The following is a 26,310-nucleotide window of genomic DNA, read 5'->3' as shown; positions in this document are numbered from 1 at the left end:
ACTAGGAAAGGCCATGCTACACAGCCTGCCTCCAAGTGGATGGCTCAGAGGCCAGGGTTTCCCACTTGTTGAGGTCCATCCCTAAGGCCTTCAGATCCCTCTTGCAGATGTATCGCAGCTGTGGTCTACCTGAAGGGCGCTTTCCTTGCACGTGTTCTCCATAGAGGAGATCCTTTGGGATCTGGCCATCATCCATTCTCACAACATGACCGAGCCAACGCAGGCGTCTCTGTTTCAGCAGTGCATACATGCTAGGGATTCCAGCACGTTACAGGACTGTGTTGTTAGGAACTTTGTCCTGCCAGGTGATGCCGAGAATGCGTCGGAGGCAGCGCATGGGGAAAGCGCTCAGTTTCCTCTCCTGTTGTGAGCGGAGAGTCCATGACTCGCTGCAGTACAGAAGTGTACTCAGGACGCAAGCTCTGTAGACCTGGATCTTGGTATGTTCTGTCAGCTTCTTGTTGGACCAGACTCTCTTTGTGAGTCTGGAAAACGTGGTAGCTGCTTTACCGATGCGTTTGTTTAGCTCAGTATCGAGAGAAAGAGTGTTGGAGATCGTTGAGCCAAGGTACACAAAGTCATGGACAACCTCCAGTTCATGTGCAGAGATTGTAATGCAGGGAGGTGAGTCCACATCCTGAACCATGACCTGTGTTTTCTGCTAGATAGCTGATGAGGAATTTGGGGTGTCAGTGTGCCCTCCCCAACACCTGCACTGTATGCACAGGCAGATTCAAAGAAATAATAACTAAACAGGTTCCATGGCATCACTGCATGGTGGAATGTCATTTAACAACTCTTAGAATTTGAGCAGGTCGAGGTAGGTATAAACCTTTTCAACCTAGGTGGCCATGGTTTTGACTGAAACAATTACTAATCAAAAAGTGGTTCTCAAACTTTTTAGCACCAGGACCCACTTTTTAGAATGACAATCTGTTGGTACCCACCAGAAGTGATGTTGTTAACCTGGAAGTGATATCATGGACAGAAGTGACACCATCAATTTAGGATTCAAACCTAAGCTGCTATCACCCAAAGGTCCTATTACACAGCACGCTTGTGCTGTTATTTTGCATAGTGCAGAATTCAACCATTCCAACTTGGAAGTAAAAGCAGAATGCAGGCTTGGATTCTTCTCCAACCACACAGCCCTCCACCCTTTCTAGCACCCATCTTTTCACCTATTCAGGGCAAAGCACCATGCCTCTCTCCCACTGGGAGCATGCCCTACCCAGCAGCTCTGTACTCTGCATTTTCAGTTCTGTATTTTCAATGGCAGCTGAGCTAGGTGCTACATAACCCACCTGAAGCTGGCTCATGACCCACCAAGTGGGTCCCAAGCCACAGTTTGAGAAACACTGAATTAGATGAACCTGTGGCTGCTGGCCATGCCCCTTGATAGCAATGCACCTGTTGAACATGCCCAGAGCACGCACTCATACATACAGTGCTTGTGTGCAAGGGGTTGAGGTTCCACGTGTGAACCCACTTCCCGTTATGCATGGGAAGATGCACATTTATACCATCACTGGAAAGACCAAATTTGGATTTTCAGATTCAGGTATCAAAATGTCTTGAGCCATCTCCAATTTTCTCCCCCTGGCCCTTTGTCACATGGTGCCCCTTCCTTCAGAAGCTGGTCCTTCCTGGAGCCCCAGAGCTGAGAAAGGCTTGCCCCAAGCTTGGTTCTCTGCTGGACAATCTCTTTCAGCATTTTAAATTCTTCTAACTGAGAAGAACAACAAATGATAACACCAACATCATTTGCAATGACAGTCATATATAAAACCATTTCATGTGACTTTTTAACCTCATTGGCTGAAAATCTGTTCTAATAAAACCCAGAATGCTAACTTGTTAAGAACGAATACTGCTCAAATTCAGTTCTGTAAATTGGTGAGCATTAGCTAGGGGAAAAAAAAACAACACAATGCAGCTATTTTTACATCTGAAATCCCTTTTGTCAAAATAAAATAGGCAGGGGGAGTTACACTGATATATCCCAGATGAGGATCTGGCACTCTGTCTAATGCTGGAGCGAACAAAATTGATGCTAAAGTTTTATTTTTGGAACAGCCCTCCCCCATCTCTGTTACTATAGTGTTAACAAGAATATGTGCTTTTGCCTAAATTAGACAGAGTAGACATTTATCTCTGGAGTTGTTTAAATATAGATTACAGACGCACACAGAGATGCATGTGTGTATATTAATTCATGTTATTCACATATGAATACTGACAATCCAAAATTAATTTTATGGATGTCTAAGACCTCAGACATCCAAATGATTTTTGACAGTACCCTAAATGCAGTTTTCAGAACTAACTAAGTTTTCAGAGTGTATTATCTGACAAATGGGGACATACATAAGTGAATGCCAATATTCACAAAATTAGAACAAGATTGTTGACACTCATCAAATATTTGAACATCAGCAGTAATAAAATATAATTTGTGTCAACAGTGGCAGGAATACAAATACAATTATTTAAAGGAAAAAATTTACAAACAGTCCAAAATGGACTTTCAAACTGATCCAATGATCAGGTAGTTTTAGCAAATATGTATTCATTTGTACAGATAAAAAAAACCACCCACATTTTCATATGCTGATAATTAGAACAGGCAATCCAAATGTCTTTATCCTTTCCTTTATTTACAGTTTTGTCAATGCAGTCAAATATGTCTAGATATATTCTCCGTCTGTCAAGCAGGATCACTACCCTGGTTCAAGAAGCATGGGAGGGGGGCAGAAAATTCTTCCTTTTACTTATTGCTGTTAGTGCTGCCTTCAAAGGGAACCATGGCATGAGAGATCAGTAGGAAGTTGTACAGTAAGTTCTAAGGAGGGAGAAGATCCTGCCTCAACCTTCTTGGTAGCTAAAATGTGATCTTGCAGTAATCCCATCTCTATGCTTTAGATTCTCGATCTTAGCATCTGAGAATCTAAGATGCAGAGATGCATGTGTGTATATTAAAGCATGTTATTCATGTATGAATACTGGTGTAACTAGGGCATTACACCCTAGTTGTAACTAGGTGTAAACTAGGTGTAACTAGGGCAGAGCCTGAGGGGCACCTGCCCTGAAGGCTACATCAAGAGGCGCATGACTGCGCCTTAGGCTCTGCCCCTAGTTTTGGAGGAGGTGCTGAAAGCTTTGTGCCCCCCCATTCCTTCTCCTTCAAAGAGGAGCCTCCACAAGAGAAGGAACGGGGGCACATAGTTGCCACAGCAAGTGCTCCCTATTCCAGGCAGAACCCGGAAGTGACGTCATGATGTCACTCGATGTTGTGACATCATTGCCCCAGGCACTAGGGCAATGCATTACGCCTCTGGCTACACACATAGAAATGGGGGTAGTCCAAGTGTGAGCAACTGTTGCTGCGTGTATCAAGTGGGTGAGATGTGAGGAGCTGCCTTCCATGGAGTGGGGTGGGGGGGGAGGAATGGTGGTGACAGTTTGGGAGGTGGATCAGTTTCTCCCCCTATGAATATAAGATTCAACTTATAGTAAGATCAAGAAGAGAGGCTTTCTTGCATGCCCCACCTCCCCCCAAGCTTCAGCAGGCAGCAACATGTGAGGGCCTTCTCAGGGGTGACAAAATGTGGAATTTTTGGTGGGTCTTGGACTGTGTTGGTATTCCCTGCTGGTTTTTTGTCAGAGGTTGACAACCTGACTCTCCACACATTTTTTCTGACTCTGACTTTTTGTTCTTCTTTTGAACCTTGTTTTAATTCCTACTGTGTTATACTTTTTTGTAAAAACATTGTTTATAAATGTGTTTTAATTTTTATTGCAAGTTGCCTTGAGTCCCCCAAAAGGAGAGATGATGATGGTGATAATAATAATAAATAATAAAACTTTATTTTTATCCCGCCCTTCTCCCAAAAAGGGACCCAGGGCGGCTAACAACATATAAAACAGATTAAAACATAATTTCACAAACAGATAAAAACATATTAAAAAACACATTAGCAGAACCCATAAAAACAGTAGTCAGAAGAGTCAGAATAAAAGAGCATAAAACAGCAGTTCTTAGAGGAATCGGGCCTGTAAAAAAACAACTAAAAGATATATAAAAGATGTTAAAAAGTCCATAACGTCAGAAGGCTTGGTTAAACAACAAGGTCTTCAGGCCTCGCCGAAAGGTCTCGAGGGAGGGAGGGAGTGATGATGATATACAGATAGTGACATGCTCAACTTTGGAAGAAATGGTTGGTGCTCATTTAAGAGCTGGCAGAAACTAAATTAAATTTAGCAGGGGGTTCTGAGTTCAGAAAGCATGACAGCCAGCACCTGTCAAAGAAAATGGCACCTGCCACAGAAAGTGCTGCATCTAGCACAGCCTAGCAAATCACCACAAATAAAAGGCATGCAGGCACAGCACATAGTCCATGTCATTGATGTTCAGTGACCAGGGTGGGGAAGCTCCTAGTGCGATGACCCCAACTCATGAGTTGCACAACATAGCCAGGAAATTCACTACAGGGATATAGAGCCCAGTGGTTAGAATAATATAGAGCAGGCTGCTAATTTGAAGGAATGTCCTTCGTTCCTTGTGTGGCTCAGACTGCAAGCACTGTCCCCTGAGGATTACTGTCCAAAACAAGCTACCTCAGCTTGGAGAAAGGCAATAAATTGAAGTTTAAAACAGTTTAGGAGAAGCATCACTGCCCATGGTGTGTGCACACATTTATTTTATTCCACTATTGTCTCTGGCCTAATAGGACTTCTAGGTTTCTTGAAGCAACTCAAGAACTAGCCCAACCCTATTTACCAGAGGCAAAAGTTGGAGAAACATGTACACATACCTCAAGAAAGGATTCCTTCTTCCAAACTGCCTTCAGTTCTCTGGAAAATACAATTGTCTCTCTTCAGACCTGTGTGTAGTCTGGGGGCAAGGTGGACTCTTGATCCATACTGGCTGTTCCTATATTTAACTATACAATGAGAATTAAAAATCCACTTTTCCCAATGATAAAAAAAAACCCACCACCAATCCAAACTGCCACCATCCAAAACAACCCAGGAACTAAGAATGTGTGGCAGAGGTGCTGTGATTTCTACCAACTTGAAAATCCCACGGTTCTTATTTATTTACAGTACTTTAAAAAAACAGGCTGAAAATAGCCAGTGAAAATATATAAATTCCTCAAAGACTTTATGAAAAAGAAATACAAAGCATGTTGTATTCTATTCACTTGACAAACAGCACACACACACAAACACAGATTAAAATCCATTTTAATGTGCCTTTCAGTATCAATATTATTTTTGTTCAATTTGTCGGCTATCCCAGTCTAAAGTTTATTATGAACTTTCAACCAACCCAATCCTTGTGCATTAACATAACAGCACATTCGGATACTGCTGAGCTGGCTGGACAGGTCTGTACTTTTTAATCCCTTCATAACTTACTGCTCTTGACAATGCTCACCTTGTGCTTTCGGAGCACCATCTGTCTTCATTACTTCAATCCACATTAACTGGTCTCCAAACTCTGCCCTTCAACTCTCTGCATGTCTGAACACATTCACAAGCCCAAGGAGACGTTTTGTGCAACCAGCAAAATGCAACACTGACGTTTCACAAATACAAACAAGTGTTATAGCATCAGTCCAATGCTGGTAGTCTGGTAGTTTTCTCTGGCCCAGGAATGCATCTGAAAAACCTTGCCTTGAAGTAGCAATAATCTTCTCTGCTAAATTTCTCTTATCCTTTGATTGGTTTCCTTTCATCTGGACCACCAGCCTGATCCTCTGTTTACTCATAAATACAGTCCACTGAGTTAAATGGGGCTTATTCCCAGGCAAGCGTGCATAGGATGGCAGCTTCCACAGTTAAAACCAGGATGTTGTATGGAAGGAAACTGTATTCCAATAAAAAAAATATTCTCCTAGAGGTGGTTAATTTATTTTATTTAAGCCATTTCTGCCCAACGTTGCAAATACGCAACTGAAATCAAATGTGTACCCCTGTGGGCTGGGCAGAAATGGATTAAACTATTTATACCCTGCCTTTCCCCTGCCAATCACAAAGTGCGCATGGTTCATACATGCACATACATCACTTCATGATGGTATTTTTTATTGTTGGCTGGTGAATGTGTGAACCGTTTCCACTGAAAAGCATTAAGGAGGAGAAGAAATTAATTCTATCTGTCAGCCATGATCCAAAGAGCTACTTTAAGGGCTGCAATGCTATGCACACTTACCTGGGAGTAAGTCCCATTGAACTAAATGGGGATTACATTTGAGTAGACATGCACAGGGTTGTGCTGTAGATGCCTTTCACCCTGATTCTACCAATGCAGCTTCCAGCAACCTGCCAATCCAAGAATGATATGCTTTGCACTCACTTGAGCTCCAGTAGATCATTCCCCTACGTACCACGCTCCTCATGGACTGCCTTGAAATTTGGCATTGCGAGGCTTCTGGTTTCATTTATAGGGACAGCATGGATTCACACTAACTTGTAAATGAAATCCAACACTTCCAAGGTTCAAGGCAGTGCATGAGGTGCACACTAAGGGTTTCAGTTGTTTGTTTTGGATTTTGTGCCACAAGTTTATTTATTTATTTATTTATTAGATTTATATTCCACCTTTCTCCCTGAAGGGCACCCAAGTTTCTGTGTTGTGCCACACCTGGGTTAGGCTGAGATACTGACTCAGTTCAAGATTACCCAGTGAGCATTACAACTGAGTTACCATTTGAGCCCAGGTCTCCGTGCTCCAAACATAACAACCACTAGAGCTGAGCTTGGTTGAGAGGCAACCACAGAGATTGCCTTTTACAACTGCAGTGAAGCTGCCTGAAGAACAAAGACTTCCAGGCGCCTCCAAAGTAAGTAGTCACTGTGGCAGTCCCTCAGTTATGGGAACCCCTCCCACTGCAAACATGCAAAGCTCCAACCTTAAGCAACATTTGGAAGCTGCTGGGGCCAAAAGAACAAGAGACTATTGCCTTCCTGCTTGGCTTGTGAGCTTCTTGGAAGGATGCTGTTGGCCAATGTGGGACACATGATGCAGTGGACCAGATAAGCCTATCCAGTGGTCCAGATAAGTGGACCAGATAAGTCCACAGATAAGTGGACCAGATATCTCATAACTCTGATCCAGTTATGAGATATGTGCATTAAGGCCTTTTTTTTTTTAAAGACACATCTGTGAATGTGATTAAATTTCAATCTGTTTTGTGCATCTTGTGTCCCCCCCCCCAAAGACTCCATCCTATAACTCTAACAACAGTGCACAAGGGAGAACAATGTACAGTAATTTTGTGAGGGTTACATGGACTTTGGCTATCCACATTTTTCCAGAGATGATAGAACCCCAAAGAGAAAAGAGCTGGTGGCTTTAAGAAACAGAGTAGCAGATATACCCAAATACCACAAAATACACAATAAAATCCTGAGACTTGGCCAATGCTAAATTAAGCAATTATCATCCACTAATTAGTACTGAATTTCCTATAAAGATTACAAGCATAGGTTTGTTTGTTGCATACGCAGAATTGTAACAGAAATCATTTTAGCGCAATTAAGTTATACTACTAGTTACCTGAAAATTTAAAGCAGGAGCACTTGGCTGTTTTTAGGGAGATATCCAAATATATATATAAGCAGATGCATGCTGGGCAAGGATATCAGTAGGGGATGAGAGAGCAAGATTCACAGCAAGGTTCAGAGACCTGCTCTTTGAGACATCCATAATAAAACTGCAAGAAGGAACAGTCTATTTTAGTCACTTTTGTGATTACTTTCTATCCATTATAGTAACTACAGTAACTTTTTTGTTTTTAAGCAAAGGATTTGTGCATAACTAGGGTAATAGGCTCATTTCATTCTTTATTATATTAATAGTAACTGTCTTAGTAACTGAAGGTGTAAACAGTGAGCCTGATAGAGCTATCGGTGCTCTGAGAAATAATCACATGCAATCAGAAATATGAAGGGGAGGAAGGGGCCTATGGTGTCCCCCCGCCCTTCCAAAATTGTGCCTCAGCATGTAAGCAACAGCCTCTTATATTCTTGCAAAAGTAATTTGATGGAAAAGTAATTCTGTCAAATATTTGCATATGCCTTACCTCTTTTCTAATCCTGTATTCTTATCGGAAAGCTTTTCAGATATAGTTCTCTTGAATAGCCCATAGGGCATTCAATCGTCTGTTATCCTGTGTTTTACCACACCTCTTACAAGCATGCCTTCCCTGTAATCAACAGGTACAGGAGAAACATGTGCTTATATAATGTCTCAAATGATATTTAAAACAAAACAAAAACAACTTTGCTGTTTGTTCTCTTCTTCCAGGATTGTTTCTTACAGATATGTACTCTTCAGCTTTCACGTAAAACACAGGAGTTTATTCAGACAGTTCTCTTTCTGTTGTCTTCTCTGATTACTGTTTCTTGAGTTAGTTAAGCATCATAAAGAAAAGAAAAATACACACACACACACACACACACTTTCTAAAGAATGTCCCTGTCTCTACCGAGAACACAAATAACACCAGCTCCAAAAGCTAAAAATAGCTTGTTCTATTCGGAATGCAAACTATTCAGTCCTCAAAACTATTTATACAGTGCAAATTAATTGCAGATGGACAATTTGTGTAGCAAACTCCCTTCCAGCGATACAGAAGAACTATCTTCTCCAGACTGAAAGGTAAAAATTGATTTTGGGAGCTCATATACTGTGGGATATGTATCTTATTTTAAATCTTTGTGAGGAAAAATGAGTCCGTAAGATAACTAGGGTATTTGCTTTGGCTCACTCGTGAAAGGTTTAAAACGATACACAATTTTTAAAATATGTGCTGAGTTGCTGCTCTGTTCTTTGAGAAAGCAAAGAGATAGCTAGTATTTGGTATATATAATCTAGGCAGTTCTGGTCATCTGGCTAATTCTCTTTTTGAACTGTTTTCAGGCATATTTTAGGAATATCTTTAACAAGTTCACTGATTAAAGCAATTTAAAGAACACATGTTCCTCTTTATGTCTAAATACTGATATTAAAGAACCCAGAGCTACTAACATTGTCTCTCTGACACTTTGATCTAACTCTTGGTGGGCTGCATCTTTTCTGGTCAGTGTTCAGTGCCAGCAACAAAGTGATAAGAAAATGTAAGTAAGTGATAAGCAAGGGAAGTTTTGCAATTGCTGAGCTGTTAAGTAGTCAGTTAGAAGAGCTCAGCTCCTCTGCAGGTGAAAGCTTTAAGCTTAAACTTCAGGTCCATCAGGTCAATAACAGGAGCAGGAGGAGGGGGGAAAAAGGAGATACAGAATGGATTGTTCACAATTCTTAACATATGGGGAGTTCCTTCCTGCTTTGTTTCTAACATAATGTTTATAAGTACGATTCCCCAATATGCAGATATGATAATATTTGACAGAGGCACAATTCAGTATAAGTTACACACACTGGCATCCCAGTGAAATCGATGGAGTTGAAACTTTCAGGAAATATTTAAGGATAATAATTCTTATATTCAAAAATAACAGGACTACCAAAAAATGTTGTTTATAGTTGCCAAGCATGTTTGAATGAATTTGGATATTTTTTTGGGTGCTGAATCCAAAAATGGCATCGGTTTTGCCCAACCGGCTCTAGTTTTGGAGGTATGGCATAGCCACCTTATATGTTGATTCAAGCAGCTTCCTCTTGAAGAAGCCATGTCGTTGGCTTGAACATATAAGGTGCTTATATCAACATATCAACATATATGTGTTGTGAAGACACCCAAAACTAGAGCCAGCCAGGCAAAACCGATGCCCTTTTTGGAAGTAGCACCCCAAATATACCCAAGAATACAGGTCATGCCTCGTTATCCACTGATTTGACTCACCACTGATACTGGGGTCCACCTTTAAATGCCTTGTAACAAGGAAAAAAAGGCATCAAAATCCCATTTCCTGCCTTCTTGGTGTTAAACAGCACTGGTTACAAGCTTCTCGGGGTTAAAGCTAGCTTTAAGGACCCACTTCTGAGTTTCTTGCTCTTTCACAGTCATCCCAGAATATAGGGATGCTATAAATGAATTGTAGATGCTATACCGAATTCAGCCATAATTTCATTCTATTAGATTCGATTATTCACCTCATCTAGTGGATGAATGAGGTATAGTGTCTATACCAATGCATTCTGGGGTGACAGTGGAGAAGCAAGAAACCTGGAAGTGGGTCTTTAAAGCTATTTTTCCACTGATTTGGTATCTACTCATTTTTTTAATCCACTGAGGGTTCTGGAATGGAACCCCAATGGATAATGAGGCACAGTCTGGAGGTCTAACTTTTAAGGCAGCAAAATGTGTGTAGGTCTGTGTAATGCTTCTTGAAACAGAAAACCTGGTAGAATGATCTACCTAACCCATGCCACCAAGAGAGCTTAGAGGCAGCAGGAATTGCCATTCTGATCTCTCCTCTCTTGCCCTGAAGTGCCAGTGCTGCAGGTGCCCAAAGAATATACTGTACTATGGCTTTCAGGTTCAGGTGACCTGAGGAGCCAATAAGGTCTTACCTGGTCTTATATAACTGCTGTCCCTGATGTGGATCATTGGGCTGAAGAACTCATACCTCAGTACAGGCCAAGTTGCTACAGACTGTCTAGAAGCTGTGCCCAAACCTGCAAAATCACCAGTCTGCCCCCCAGTCAGCCACCAGCCCAGATAAAATCACAGTGAAATCAACTGGAGCACCTTCACTTTTCAGGACGGCTTTCCTATTTTAATTGGTTTGACTTTCAGTGTGGCTTAATCCTTAAACAATAGTAAATGTGAAAGCAGAGAAGTCAGGCAGAGGAGGCTTATATAACCTTGTTTGAAATCTGCAAGTGTTGCAATTTATGAATAATATTGTGCTGTTTTGTTGAGAAGACTGTCATTCTCTATTATCAGAATCACTGTAGTTTCCTCTAGGCTGTTATTCTAGTTTTTTTCTTCTTCCAAACATTTCAGGTGTGTCCCCTCTGTGCCACGTGGACAAAATATATCTCTGTAGATCAGGGGTGTCCAAACTTTTTGGCAGGAGGGCCACATCATCTCTCTGACACTGTGTTGGGGGCCAGGAAAAAAAATTAATTTACATTTCAAATTTAAATAAATTTATATAAATGAATATATTAGAGATGGAACTTATATGAATGAATGAAGGTCTTGCAATAGCTCAAGGTCTATAAAAAGGCTTGCACAAAGCAAGGCCAGCCATTCCTTCATGCCACTGCTGCATCAGAGACGTGAAACAGCAAGCAGTGGAGGGAGCCCTCATCCCACAGCTCACGTGAGTGGTTGAACAGTCGCCCTCATGCTGAGAGCAGTTGCGTCGGGCCAGCACAGGCTCCAGCAAGTCTCAGGAGGGCCAGTGGCTCATTGGAGACTAGGGGTTCCCTGCGGATTGGGAGTTCCCATTTGGGCACCCCTGCTGTGGTGTATGGGGATGTATGAATCAAAATTAATTACAAAATTAGGAGCACTCAAAAAAGCAGCTTAGTATCCCTCATCTTAGCTCATCTTCCCTTAGTATCCCTCCAGTTCCTGATTTGCTATTTCCTTCTGAATACATTTTGATGGCTATTTATTTCAAAATAGTACTATAGATAAATGCGGGTGTCTGAAAACTTCCCACAGTTCAAAGAAAAGCAAAATGACTCTTCCTGGGGAGAAACAGGATTCAAAGTTGATCAAGTCCAGATCAGTTCACAGCAGATTTTAGTAGGGTAAACCTTTGAGATGGAAATGGTACAATGGAGTTTCCAAGGAAGGTTTTGACTTCCAAGGAAGTCAAAAAAAATGCCAAGAAAAAGAAACCAAATAGTCAAGTCAAGTCACCTCAAATCTCTCTCTCTCTCTCTCTCTCTCTCTCTCTCTCTCTCTCGTGAATGTAGTATGATTAAACTCCCTCTCACTGCTCTTTTGTAGCTTTCCCAAGGAATCTGTACAGGAGGGAAGCAGTAATGGTGTTGTCGGCCAGAGGGATTTTTTCCAATTAGGAAACCTCCCAAGGCTTGGATGGCCTTTGATAAGCATGCTGATATCACAGTCATAAACATTAATAGAAGTCTGTTTAGGGGTGGTAAGCACATCATGAGTGTGGAACATTTTCCAATGCCAATGCCTGTGTTTGACAATGTTTATTACACCACTGGCTTCATGCACCATCATCTTTTCCATTATTTCAGTTTTTTATGAGGCATTTCACTCTGCATGTGCATTCCTACCACTGCAGCAGTAAGTGTATTTACAGCACCCCGGTCTGATTTCAATCTATCTTATTTCAATTAATAAATGTCCCCGTTAAGTTCCACTTGCACTTTCAAAATCACCAGTTGCTGTCCCCCCCAAAGCAGGAACATTTTTCAATCTTGCTGATAACACAGATGAAGCTGAAGTCTATTTTTATCCTCCAAGCAAAGTTAATTTATTCGCATGCTTTAACCCATTTTTGCCCAGCCCACAGGTGGACACATTTTATCCATATATGCAATGTTGGGCAGAAATAACTTTAAAAGGCTAAGGGCGCAATCCTGACTGTGCCCGAGGCCGGTGCAAGTCCCTTGTGGTGGCCCAGGAGGGTTGCAAACATGCTGTAAAGCACGTTTGCGCCTCCTTGAGAGTCAGCTGGGTCAGCACAGGAACCTGCGCCAGCCTGCGGAGGCTGCATCCAGCCTCTGCGCCAACTTGGGAAGAGAGGGTTGCAATGGCCGACACAAGGGTCTGGGGAGGGTGGGAAGCAGGCAGCCAGGAGGCATTTCAGGGCGGGAGGGCAGAGGGAGTCCCGGGAGCAAGTGGGCGGGTGGGGAGTGGGACCTGGCTGTTATTCTGGATCCCAACCCCATTCCCCAAGCAGCGTGGAGCGGCTGCAAGCCACTCCACTCAGCTCTCCTCGGATTTATGCCACCTCTGGAGGTGGCACAAGTCCAAGGAGACCCACTGGGGCCGTGGTGGCTTACCTGGGGGTAAGGGGATGAGCTTCCTCTTGCCTCCAGTTGAGACACTTCTGACCCCAATCTTGCACTGGACACAGTGCAGGCCTCCTGGCCTGCCTGTTCCAGCACAAAGTAGGATTGCACTGCCCCTGTTTTGCTCCATCATCAACCTCCCCCACTTGTGCTTCTTCCTTATTATGAGCTCTTGCTTTTGCAGGCAAAGACAGCATTGTAATAATTAGGACCATCTACCAATTAAATAACTTTTAGTTGAGTAATTTGTCTATGTTTTAATCTGGATTGGTTGAAGTTAAATGAAACTGTATATCACCTGTAGTTCTTTTTGGTATACTGAATGAATTTTGAATACTTGCAGTAAGTAAGGAAAAGGTTAGTAAAGAAGTAAAGTACTGACACTCATCATTAAGGAAAGCCTGATTGCTAACATTCTCTTTATGGTGTTTAGATATATAGTGAACATAAAGATATATTAAATAGAAATAAGAATTATAATCTTTCTATACCCTCCTCTCCCAGCCCGCTACACCAAAAAAATGTAAAAGAAGAAATGTGTGCTGTGCATATGTTTAAATTAGCTCCAGATAAGAGCCAGTGCAGATTCTGGTTCAGTTGAAGTTGCCAAATGGTCTTCAACAGCAGTCCACTTTTAGGCAGCAATCCTATGCACACTTTCCTGAGAGTAGGGCTTGAAGCATAGTGGGATTGACTACTGAATAGACAAGCACAGGAGTGCAATGCCAAGAGGCTCCCAGAGCATGTACAATAGTGGCCCTGAATTTTCCATGGCATTGCAGGGGATCATGACGTGTAGCAGCCTTTCTCCAGTAACCACTGAATGGTAGGTGTGGGGAGGAGTGAGCGCTTCATCAGCGAAGGGCAGCAGATGGAATACTTTTGTTTAGTGAAGAGAGCAACATGTCAGAGATGCAAAGGTAAAGAGCAATACATTTAAAAAAGCTACTGCACAAGACTGCAAAAGAATCGAAACTGTTTATGATTCCCCCTCTTAATCTCTCTTTTCTCCTCCACTTTCAGAGCCTTAATAAACAAGGAAGCAGCAAATCTGATTAGAGTTGTCATATTTTTAATTAGCCCCTGCTCCTGGACTCTTAACTGACCCGGCAGAAATGTAGCACAGGAAGATGTTCCGGGTGTGGGCATAAGTGATGAGAAGAACGTCACCAGGTGAAGTGCAGCTCTCAAGGCTGCTGTTAGAGGCACAGGAGCAGAGTCAGAAAGTAGAGGTGGCATCCCAAAGCTGACTAATTTTTTGGGAATCAGTGGTATTCAGTCAAAGTTAGCACCAGTGGCATAGCTACAGGGGGTGCAAAGCGCTATGTTTTGCAGCGAGCTTCACTACAGTGTCCAAGAGGCCCCTCCCCCTCACCTTCAGAGCCACTCCGAGCAGGGGAGCAAAAGGCGAATGCTTGCACACTGCAGTAAGGTTCCCTGCAAAACTTAGTGCTTTGCGCCCCCTCTAGCTATACCACTGGGTAGCACAAGGGCAACATTCTACAAAAAAGCTCAAGAAAGAACAAGTGTTTCAGCAGCTCTGGGGAAATACAACAATCTTAACTTCTCCTTATGAAGAAGTCTTAACTTTTAGAATGTGTGATGGCCCAGTAATTAGAGGTTCCCTCTGAACTTATTATTTCCTCTAATCACCCTGCCCCCTAATCTAGGTATGATCTGCATAAGTTACAGCACAATCCTGTGTCTACTTAAAAGTAAGTCCTACTGTGCTTAGTGGGGCTTACTCCCAGGAAGTGTATATAGGACTGTAGCCATCATTTATTAGTTTACCCTAGGTGCTTCATACAGCACTGGCTGCACCCTGTTTGCCCATATGGGCAAAAAATTGCCCATATGAAACAAGTCATCCCCATCAAAGAGAGAGCTCTTAGATTCTCTTTTCTTCCCCACCACATGGGCAGCATCTTCAGTTCTCTACAACAGTAGCCCCACCCCCTGTTATAGAATGGGGAACTTCAGATGCTAGATCAGGGAGATAGTGGCAAAGTAGTAGGGATTAATGATGAAGAAAGACAGGGTTAACCACTGCTTAAAGTGGATTCTATAGACTGTGGGCCCAATCGTATCCAACTTCTAGCTCAGCAATGCAGTCCTGAGATAAGGGAACAAATGTTCCCATACCTTGAGGAGGCCTCTGTGACTGCATCCCCACCACAGAATGCAATGCATGCCCCACTGGCACAGCTGCACTGGCACTAGAAAATTGTATAGGTTTGGGCCCTCTGGCTGGTGCATAGTATTGCAGATGTTACACTAAGGGTGCAATCCTAACCAACTTTCCAGCACTGGCATAGCTGTGACAGTGGGGCATGTGCTGTATCCTGATGTTGGGGGCCGTCATGGAGGCCTCCTCAAGGTAAGGCAAGGTAAGTTTCCCTTACCTCAGAGTTGCATTGTCCTTGTGACAGTACTGGAAAGTTGGTTAGGATTGTGGCCTAAGCCACATAAAGGCAGGGGTGTGCCAGAGCCACAGTACCAAGTCATAAGACAAGTCACAAGGCTCAGCCCACCCTTGACTCGTCACAAACAAGTCATAATGGGAGGCCTCAGAAACTCATCCAGAGGCATTTTTAGAGTCATTTTTACTCAAGTCTGAGTCTTTCTGAAAAGCGAGACAAGTCATGAGTCAGGCACAGCACTGCAGAAAAAAACAGAGGTGCTGGAGTGCATGTGTCCTGAGGTTTCATTTAACACTGTCCTAATGTTCCCATCCCATCTGCCATCAGCAATGTCTTGAAGTTCTTCACTTCAAATGAATCACGAGACATTCCTCTTCTATCGCAAGGAAAAGGCCCCCCCCTCCTTTGCCCACCTCCTTAGTCCCCTCCTTGGGCTATTCAGGCATTTTCTTATCACAAGGCCCCCTCTCCTGTCCATTGGATTCCTCCTTCTCCCCTAGAGTCAACCTGGACAATGTGAATAGAAAAAGGAAGGAAACAGGGCAATGTAGGAAACAAGGGTGGGGAACTAAGTAGCAAAGGTGAAGACTTCAGAGGTGACTCTGGTGACTAAGTACCCAAAGGTTTAAGAGTTTACCCGAACTCTACAACCTGGGAGTTCAGTTATCAGCGCTCATAAACATTATGGAGGCGATAAGAGTGAGCTGATGGCCTGCTGGAAGGAAACCAGAATCAAGTCTCAAAGCTTACAGGGGCTTCCTGGTGCTCTTTCTGCTACACCACAAAAGGAAGAAGGTGCTTCACAGCCCAATCCTGAGCTGCCCAGCACACAGGGCTGCTTCAGTGACAAAAATGGCTATGCAGCATCCTAAGCACACCAGGCAGCCACCATTGGTTCCTTGGTGGAACTTTCATCCCCGTCCCCTGAGTACGGGAAGTAGCTACACAATGGGGCTACTCCATTCTGTGGCTGCTCTTTAGCCGGCACAGAATCAAGGAGTCCCATGTCAGGCTACATGGCCTGACATGGGGCTCTGGATCCAGTGCAGCTGAGTTCTGCCAGTCCCACCCCAGCCCCACCCCTCCCCTCCCCGCCACACCTCCTCCTTGCCCTCCCCTGCCACACCATGCCTCCTCCCTGTCTCCCCCACACCCTCATTCACCTCTCCACCTCAGCAGTCCGGGTGAGCTGCCAGCTGGTGAACCAGAGGCCCAGAGCTGGGCTGGCTCAGGCACTGGGCCTTCGGTAAGGCTCGCAGACATGCCTTATGGCACATTTGCAACAGTGCATGTCGGGGGAAAGCCGGCACATCGGGGTCAGGATTGGGCCCTAAGTTTTTATTAAAAAAGATGTCATCCAAAGACGTTTATAGGCTTAACTGGTGAGTAGACTGTATTAATGTACCATAAATCTTCCTTTTAATTCCCCGATTCTTAATTACATGTCTTAAGGGGAGAGCGGAAAGAAGCTGTGGTTGCTTAGTAGAGATGGAAAAGTGCTCTTCATATGGTCAACATTATTATTACCATTATTACTTAACAGTTATGCTTAAGAATTCTCAGTGGAGGATTCACTGGGCTTGTTACTTCTTAATGTGTGTAAGTTTTTTCAGATGTAAAATGGAAGCCGTGTCCTCCAAACTATATAAATGCAACTTAATGCATGTGTGTGTGTGCTAGTCTGTGGCTTGGCTCACTGTTTTTGCCATCTGCTTGCATACATTTTTAGTTCCCATTTCCTGCAGAATCTACTGTCCATACCACTGTCCACCAGGCCATACCACTGGACTGCCAGTAGCACCCCTAGCCTCACATTCATGCACAAGCACATCGCCCTTTTCTCTTGGGAAGTGATGACAGGTTTCCTTGCAGTTGTCTCACAGTATCCTCCTTCTGCACAGCAATATTTGATTTCACAACCCTTTAACTTTTTCTTCTCTATATGTTTCTTTCTGAATTCTGTAAAAGTGTCATGCTCTTCTTCTCCAGTACAAAAGAGAACATAGGTTTATGCAAACTCAGTTATATAGTATTCCATAGGAAGACGTCTTTATCCTACCCCTATTCTTTGGCATCCTGATACCCATTATTGGTGTTAGGGTGGTACTAGAGTGAGCCTGGTCTTTAAGGTGACCCAGGACTCTGTGTTGTTTTTCCTACAAGCTGCTAGAGTTACTGGAGCCCAATCCAGCCAAGCAGAATTTAGCAATGCCCTTTCCTGTAGTAAAATGAAATGTTACGCGAAATTTTCCTGAACTACTTTGTGTAAATTTGAAATAATGTCCATGGAAATTAGATATTGCTTTACTGAATCACTGACATTATGCTTCTTTTGAAATGTGATTTAACTGCTTCAAATAATACTAACAGTATGTTTATAGAACTGAAACGCTTGCCTATTTGTTTATTGAAGAGTTGTGAGGTGTTGAATCTCTATTCAACCTTTACTCACATGAAGCTGGGCACACATTACCAAGGGCTTTTAAAGAGTTGGTTTGTGTAATGCCAACAGTGCTCCAATTTACCAACAGTGAGCCACACTTGTGGTAATTAAGAGCCCAATCCTAGGCATGTCTACTCAGAAGTAAGTCCCATTAGAGTCAATAGGGCTTACTCCCAGGAAGGTGTGGATAGGATTGGGCTGTAAAACAACAAGAGAGTCTGATTTGCAGAGCTCATATTGATCTCAATATTCATCTCCCTTCCATTTACCTTTTTTTCAAAATTTTTTAACTGTGACAAAGCATTTCACAATCTTTGTGTTTGCTCACAATAACTATGCAATGTAGGAAACTACCTGGGAATTTCCCATTTCGCAGGTGGAAGAATAAGGCCAAAGGATAGTGAATTGACCAGTAACAAATCTATGGGACTGAGCCCATATCACCCAGTTGTAAGTACAATTGTCAGTTGGAGTACAGGAGATCTTACCTGGTCACGTATTACTATAAGCCCCATTGATGTTTTCTTCCCCCACAACGAAAGCACCCTTGGTGGGGGTAAAGAAGGAGGTTATAACAGCCCTACAGCGAAGAACAGCAAGGATGTGTCCTGAAACCTACTTACTGACATACTACATTGCTGCACAGTATTGAAGTGTGCTACTACAGTTAGTAGTTCTTTACCTTCCCATCAGCAACAACTTAAAAGTCAGTTTGAACCATAGTTTCTGCCGGCACTGCCAACCATGCAATGAAAAATGCTATGAATGCTTATACGGGAAGTGCAATGTGCTGCAAATTGCCCCAATAATAGGGTTTATAGACTACCATTTCCATCCCCTATCTCAGGGGTCTCCAAACCCTGGCCCGGGGGCCAGATGCGGCCCACAGCAAGCCTCTTTCCGGCCTGCGGCCAACCTCTTGTCCCCTGAAAGCCTCTGGCCCACTCAACTGAACATGACCAGAACTGTGCTCTGATTGCACCTGGAGGGTGTTCTGAGGGCCAGAGAGGTTGAATGAATGAGCACATTAATTCATTTATTCACTCACCTAAGTTCCATCTCCAATTTATTTATTTAAATTTTATATTTAAATTTTTTTCCCCGGCCCTCAACACCATGCTAGATATCTGATGTGGCCCTCTGGCCAAAAAGTTTGGAGACCCCTGCCCTATCTGTTATGTGGTGCGGAGCAGCATGTCAGCAAGGTAGGGCATGCTCATCTTCATTTTGAATCATGCAGTAGGCAGCTGAACTAGCAAACTGTATAATCTGAACTAGCCCCTTGTGAAGATATTTAATATCATGGTTATGGGGTGCATCAGAAACTACTACTTGAAGAACTTCGAGAATAACTGAGAAAAAACAAGGCCAGCATTACAAAGGCATACATTTGGCTTGAATTCCCATGTTGGGTTATGGCAGAGAACCATGTTAAAATACTTATAGTTCTTCATTTAGCAACAGGGCCGAACTTCGCTCTCCAACATGGGCAGTTTAAATGGAATTCTAGCAAACACGGGTCACTGCATGCCAAAGTAGGGTGAATCAGCCTGAACTATGAAAACATTCATGATGCCTGCAAGAGTCTGTTGGCGAGCAAGAAGATTCTCAAAGGGAGAATCAAGTGGAGTCGTGCAGGAGAGTCATGGCAAAGCTGCACTAAAGACAGTAAATGCAACCTGGAACGGATGGTCGCTTTCACTTTTAGCGCAGCTGTTATCTGCTCTGAAGAGCAAGAGGGAATTTAAGCTCCCCTAGAAAAATACACAAACACTCAAACAGAAAAGGCCACACAACTTGACATGCCAATCGCTTTCTCCCAGTTCAGATTCGCCACAAGAGGAGCCACCACTCTGCTCAAATTGTGCCAAAACCAATGTGGAGCAGGCAAGGAAGTGTGTCTGAGTAACTGTTTCAGCAAACCAAACAAGCCGAAGAGGCTCAAGCCGCACACATCACGCAGGCCGTGGAAAGTCCTGCATACTTGTAGCAACATAATTGCAGTCATAACAGTGAACTTCCCAATGATAAGGTAGGATTTCAGGGTGATCGCTTAGGAAGAGAGAGACCAAATACATGAAGAGTTCCTCTCCCCCCCGAACAACAGTATCTTCATATTTTAAAAGCCACAAAAAATGCAGTTCTCCGTGTCTTGGCTGTAGTGGTCTTGCATACATAAGGATAAACGTCAACATATGTTTTGCCTTTCTAGTGCTGGGCAGCAGTGGGGGCTCATGGATAAAAGTTTGCCATAACCCTCTCCCCCCCTTTTTCTTTTTTAAAACAAGGAGGCTGATAGCACATTTCTTCATATATATTTTTCTTACCTTCTGAAGCAAAGAGAGAAAGTGCCATCCTACTATCCCTGCTACCTTCCCACATAACTGCTACTACAACCAAGAGAAATATGTTCTAGCATTAATAGGAAGCAAATGAAATATGTTTCTAACACTCATGGATATAGATCAAAACAAGGCTCTGAAATGAGAAGTTTCTTGCATTTTAAACCGATTTCCTGGCTTTGATTTTTCCAAAATGACTACATTACTGCAGTTCTAAGGTTTTTCTTCTCAGCAATTACAGTGGCCAAACACAGCAGATCAGAGGGCTTCCCTGCCAATATAGCACTGGGGCTGGCAGTAAGCTTTAAGACCTTTAGGGTGCAATCCTGACTTGACAATGGGCCAGTGCAAGTCCCTTGTGTCAGCCCAGTACTGTCACAAACATGCCATAAGGCACGTCTGCGACAACTTGTGAGTCGAGGAGGCTGGCGCGAGGATGCGCACCAGCCTCCCTGTGCCACGTAAGCATTTCCAGGGACATGTAAGCATTTCCAGGCCAGCATGAGGAGCTGGAGGTGGGCGGAGGGAGGCATTTCAGGGCAAGGGGAAGGCAGGCCTGTGGGTGGGTGGCAGGTGTGAGAGGGAAGGGGCCAGAATCCAGCACTTGTGCCAGATCCTAACCCCACTCCTAGGCAGCCCAGGGCAGCTCCAGGCTGCTTGGATATGTGCCACCTCTTTAGCTGGCACAGATCCGAGTAGCCCCATTGGGGCTGCTGCGGCTTTACCCAGGGTAAGGGGAAGCAATTCCTCTTGCCCTGGGCTGAGCCACTTTTGGTCCCAACCTTGGATTCAGGGCAGGCCTGCCAACCTCTCCATTCTAATGCAAATTAGGATTGGGCTGCCCAGAGTCACTGCCTTGTTCTGTCCAGACTTGCTCAGGCTCTTCATGAAACCACAGTGGGGTCCTGTTGTTAGGACCCCCATCATTTGCAGTGAAGAAGGTGACAGCGAAAAGTGAGACATTTTCTAGGTTCTGGAATCTCAATGCTGGCTTCTGGCATGTGGCCAAGACGTGCCTTTTGAGGAACCCTTTTGAACCTGCACAATGTGGCCTATATTTCTGCAACTGTGTCTTGGGTTTTGTTTTTTTTAATGATTCAGTTTTGCTGCAATAGATTTGCCATTTTAACATTCTGTTACTGGAAGCCGCCTTAAGTGTTGGCTCACAGAATGGTGGCATATAAACATTTTAAGAAATATATTTAAGTAAATGTGTTCCAGAATACTATGAAGAACAAAAAAAGAAAAGAAACCTCAAAAGCTGCACGAGAAACAATGTAGTATATTGAGGCCTAAAAGAGTTTTGAGTACAAAGACTTCTTCTCGAGCAACCAAAAATATTTTCTGAAAGGAACCACTGGGAACAGCCCCTCAGGGTTGTCTTCAGAGACCTTTTAGCAAACAGGACACATGACTTGTTTTTAGCTGCTCTTTCAATCTCTCTCCACTATTTCATTCCTTGGATTGGGACTTTCCTCTCCCATTTCGCCAAAATAGCATAAGAGATAGAATTTGAGGAATGATTTACGAAGGTTCACATTTCAGTAAGGAGAACAAAGGAAGATTTTCAATCTATTTTTTCTAGAGTATTGTCAAAACCATGATTTGTAATACCCATTCTTATAGTACAGCAAATCCATAACAACTGACTACATCAACTTATTAAGAAATATATATTTCAAAGAAATCCAAATATATATATGGATTTTTTTCTTTCCCTGCTATTTGATTTCTGGCTGAATTGGTCAACAATTATTTCTGGAAATGAATATAGATTAAACAATATTTTTGCTGCCATGAAAGTCACAATTCAGTAGGTATTTGGGACAGATCTTCTCCTACCTTCTCCACAAATACAAAGCTTTACACTGCATTTTAATTTAAAATAACCACTGAGAGCCATAGCAAGCATTAACTGAAACCCAAGAGCCATGAATGTTCTCCTTTGAGAGAGAGCTTAGAGTAACAGTCTCAAAAGGGGAAGCTACAGAATTAGTTTCAAGTTGAATATTCCCGCCAGATTTGAGCCACTGATATCTCACAATCCCAGTTTTTCTATACTCTCTCTCTCTCACGCTGGCAGGTGATAGGATTAGGCAGTTATTCTAGTAAATTAAATTTTACAGAAGCTATACAAGTGGCTTCAAACCATTTCCTCCTTAGCTTGGGAGTCACACTTAGCCAATCCAAGGGAATCTGGCCAACATGTAGCAGTTGCAAATGGTCGTCCTAGGTCAGACGTTCCCAAACTGGGGTGCAGTGATGGGGCGCAGTGAAGAGTCGCCTTTGCCTTGTTAAGGGGCAGGGCAATGGTAAAGGCAGCAACGTTATCACTGCGATTGCAGGGTTATTTACTTGAGGCAGCGCTGGCTTCCTGGGGAGGTCCAGGGCAGCAGGGCTCTCCAAGCCTCCACACTGCTAAAAGAAGTAAAAAACACCTGCCACTTGTCCCTGCACCTGGGAAAGAGCACAGGAACACAGGGAGCTGGCTGATCAGAACACTACCCATCCAGCTTTGTATTTTCTATGTTGACTGGCAGTGGCTGACCAAGTTTGAGGCAAGGGTCTTTCCCTGCCCTACCTGGTAAAATATGTTTCACCACTGAACTGCAGCTTCTCCCAAAGTCAGTGCTCTACCACCAACCTATAGTCCTCCCTAGCAGCAGCTCTTTCTTGTGACACAACTGTGGTTGCAGGGAAAGGAAAGAGGGGCATGGACAATGAGAGAGGGTTGCAGGAAAGGCGTATATATAGGAAGAGTATCTGAATAAAATTGACAAGCTTAGTGTTTATTTCAGATTTATTATTGACATTTGTATCTCGTCTGCCTGTTTAAAAACATCAAGGCAGCAAACAATTTTTTAAAAATCATACAAACTAAACATTTTTATAAACACAGTTAAAATGTGATGTTGATTAATTTGTTTGAGGAATTTTTAATCACACCTTTTGAAATAGCCTTAAGGCAGCTTGCAATAAAACAAATTTACAAATACAATTAAACACAGTAACAAGCAGAAAAAGCTTGCAAAAAATAATAGCAGATTAAAAGCCACAATAAACCAATAGTAAGATGTTACGAAATAAAGAATCCATCCATTAATTTATGATGTTCTCAGCCATTCACAATCTTAAGACACGGCACTCAAGGAAGCATGATAGGAAAGGTGTATCTTAAGTACAGTATCTGACAAAAAGTGGTCAGAGATGGGCCGGACTAATTTGCCCTGCAAGGGCGTTGCAATGTCATGGTGCCACAACAGAACAGGTCTTTTGAAATACGGGTGCAAATTCTGAAGTGCCAGTCTGTGGACAAGCATTGCAGAAAATCTAACGTGTAAGTCATGTACCTGTGTATGAATCTGAACATTAGGGTTTTAATCCTGCTTTGCAGGATTAAGTACGTGAAGCACTCATTATCAATTTCCTTAGCAAAGAAAGATCCATCCTGTATTCTGCAGTCTTGTCCTAATGATGAAAGTCAGATTTTGTTCTCAAAATGCACTGAAATTTTCTTTAGCTCCGGGACTCCAGGACACCTGGCCAATTAACTGCCTCAATGTTTCCTCAAAGGAGATTGTGTCTTCAAGTCCGACATTTCATGTGATTATTCTAAAAGCCAAAAAAAGGCTGTGTTTACTTTCTAGACCAAAAACTGAAGAGAAGGAATTAAAAAAACAAAACAAGTCTATTAATAGAAAGTTGGCTGCATCTGTGACTCTGAAACCAGGACCTGTCATAGCCCAAAAGAAAGTCAATATTTTGCAAAATATGGGCATTGTTAAACGTTCAGCCCTGACCTTTCCTGTTCTTTTATAACTCTCCTTCACTGAATAATTTCGCTTTCTTCCTACAGTCTCCCCTGTACCCCAACACTTCTTTCTGGAGCTTTCAGATGGCTGCACCTGCTTTGAACCTGATAGGACAGTGTAGTATAGTATAAAAAAGACTTGTGCTTTTTAATCTATTTCCAGCACCTAGAAAATTTACAGTGCAATCCTATCTTGCGCTGGAACTGGCAGGCCAGCAGGCTCCAAAGTGGCTCAGCCGGTGGTAAGGGGAAACTCTTCCCCTTACCCCTGGGTAAGCCACTGCAGTTTCCAATGGGTCTCCTTGGACTTGCACCACCTCCGGAGGTGGCATAAGTCCGAGGAGAGCGGAGCGGCTTGGGGGAACAGGATTGGGATCCAGCCCTGCCTCCTGCTCTCCACCCCCAGGACCACCATCTGCCCATCCTCCCCCACCCTGGAATGCCTCCCTCCCGCCTCTTCCCTGCCCTCCCCAGACCCCTGCATCAGCCGAGTTCAGCCAATGCAACCTACCTTCCGTAAGCCACCACAGAGGCTGGTTGCAGCCTCTGTGCTCCAGTGCACCTCCATGCACTGGTGCGGCTTGCTCCCGAGGAGGAACAAACATGCTTTACGGCACGTTTGCAACCCTCCTAGGCTGACACAAGGGACTTGAGCCAATATATATCCCATCTCCCTTCCTTTTTGTAAAGTGCCTAAAATCTTCTAGGCACTGGAAACAGATGGGCAGTCCAATTCAAACCTGCTCCAGAACAGGCAGACCAGCTGTCCTATGCTGCATCCAGAACAGGAATGGGGCTGTCTGTGGTTGTTGTTGGCAACCTTCAGTCTCGAAAGACTATGGTATTGCGCTCTGAATGGTGGTTCTGGAACAGCGTCTAGTGTGGCTGAAAAGGCCAATTTGGGAGTGACAATCCCTTCCACACCGGGAGCAAGTGCAGTCTGTCCCTGGTCTGTCTCCCTGGCTATGGGCCTTCCTTCTTTACCTCTTTGCCTCAGACTGTTGGCCAAGTGTCTCTTCAAACTGGGAAAGGCCATGCTGCACAGCCTGCCTCCAAGCGGGCCGCTCAGAGGCCAGGTTTCCCACCTGTTGAGGTCCACTCCTAAGGCCTTCAGATCCCTCTTGCAGATGTCCTTGTATCGCAGCTGTGGTCTACCTGTAGGGCGCTTTCCCTGCATGAGTTCTCCATAGAGGAGATCCTTTGGGATCTGGCCATCATCCATTTTCACAACATGACCGAGCCAACGCAGGCGTCTCAGCAGTGCATACATGCTAGGGATTCCAGCTCATTCCAGGACTGTGTTGTTTGTGGTACAACTTGGGAAAAGGGAAAGTAATCTCCTTTACCCTGAGTAATATGCGAATGGGCCGAATGGGGTTAATCAGATCTACAACACCTAAATAGGTGTTGACAGAGATGCGAGTAGCCCAGTGTTAGGCCAGGCTGCCAGGGAGGGAAGTTAGGATCCAGTCTAAGTGTTGGATCCTGTCATTGTCCCCCTCCCAGGCCCAGTCCATCCACCAGCCCACCCGCCACTGAGGAACACTCTCCCCAAACCCTCATGTCAGCCTGAGTCGGCAGGTTCGTACTTACCTGCCACTGGCACAGCAGATGCTGGATCTGCAGGGCCCCCATCATGCACTCCCTCTGAAGGTGAGGGGAGTTCTGCTCCCCTTGCCTATGGAGGGTCTTCTGAGCCCAGCAGCCTGTGCAGGACTCAGAATCTGTAAAAAGGAAAACATCACACCATTTTTTGGGTCAAAACTGGAAGTGACATTTTTATGCCTTTAAAAGGCATTATGAAGGTCAGGGAAGCCCTCCAGGAGTCATAATGCCTTATGACATAAGGCAGGGGTCTCCAAACCCTGGCCTGGGGGCCAGATGTGGCCTGTGGCCAGCCTCTATCCGGCCCACAGCCAGCCTCTGATCCCATGAGAGCCTCTGGTTCAGCTGACCAAACACAACCAGAGTTGTGCTTGTGGCGTGGGGGAATGGGGGTCCATTTAGGCATGTGCTTTATTTCTTGGGTTGTGTTGGTGCTTGGAGAAATCCTAAGCATTTGAGCCCATTCATTCATTCATTCATTCATTCATCTAAGTTCCATCTCTAATGTATTTATTTAAATTTTATTATTTAATTTCTTCTTCCGGCCCTCGACACTGTACCAGATATTTGATGCGGCCCTTCGGCTGAAACGTTTAGAGACCCGACATAAGGCATAAAAATGTCACTTTAAAAAATGACACCCCCCCAGAGGGTGGGGGGAGGCGTGCCCCATATCCATTGATTCACGTAACCGCAGGACGTTCCAGAACGGAACGCCCCAAGGATAACGGGCA

At 43.8% G+C, this 26,310-nt stretch overlaps 1 long non-coding RNA gene across 2 annotated transcripts in view; it reads left to right on the top strand.

Moving 5' to 3' along the window:
• The first annotated feature begins 8,593 nt into the window (after window positions 1–8,593).
• LOC136649728 (uncharacterized) overlaps window positions 8,594–26,310 on the top strand; it is a 64,374-nt gene continuing 46,657 nt past the window's right edge. For both annotated transcript variants that reach the window (XR_010794433.1, XR_010794434.1), the window contains exon 1: window positions 8,594–8,668. This is a non-coding gene — a long non-coding RNA (uncharacterized lncRNA). The remainder of the gene's footprint in view (window positions 8,669–26,310) is intronic.

The sequence above is a fragment of the Tiliqua scincoides genome, chromosome 4 (assembly GCF_035046505.1).
Source record: "Tiliqua scincoides isolate rTilSci1 chromosome 4, rTilSci1.hap2, whole genome shotgun sequence".
Lineage (NCBI taxonomy): Eukaryota > Metazoa > Chordata > Lepidosauria > Squamata > Scincidae > Tiliqua > Tiliqua scincoides.
Note: the sequence above shows the minus strand (reverse complement) of the source record. Positions and strands in the feature narration are given on the sequence as shown.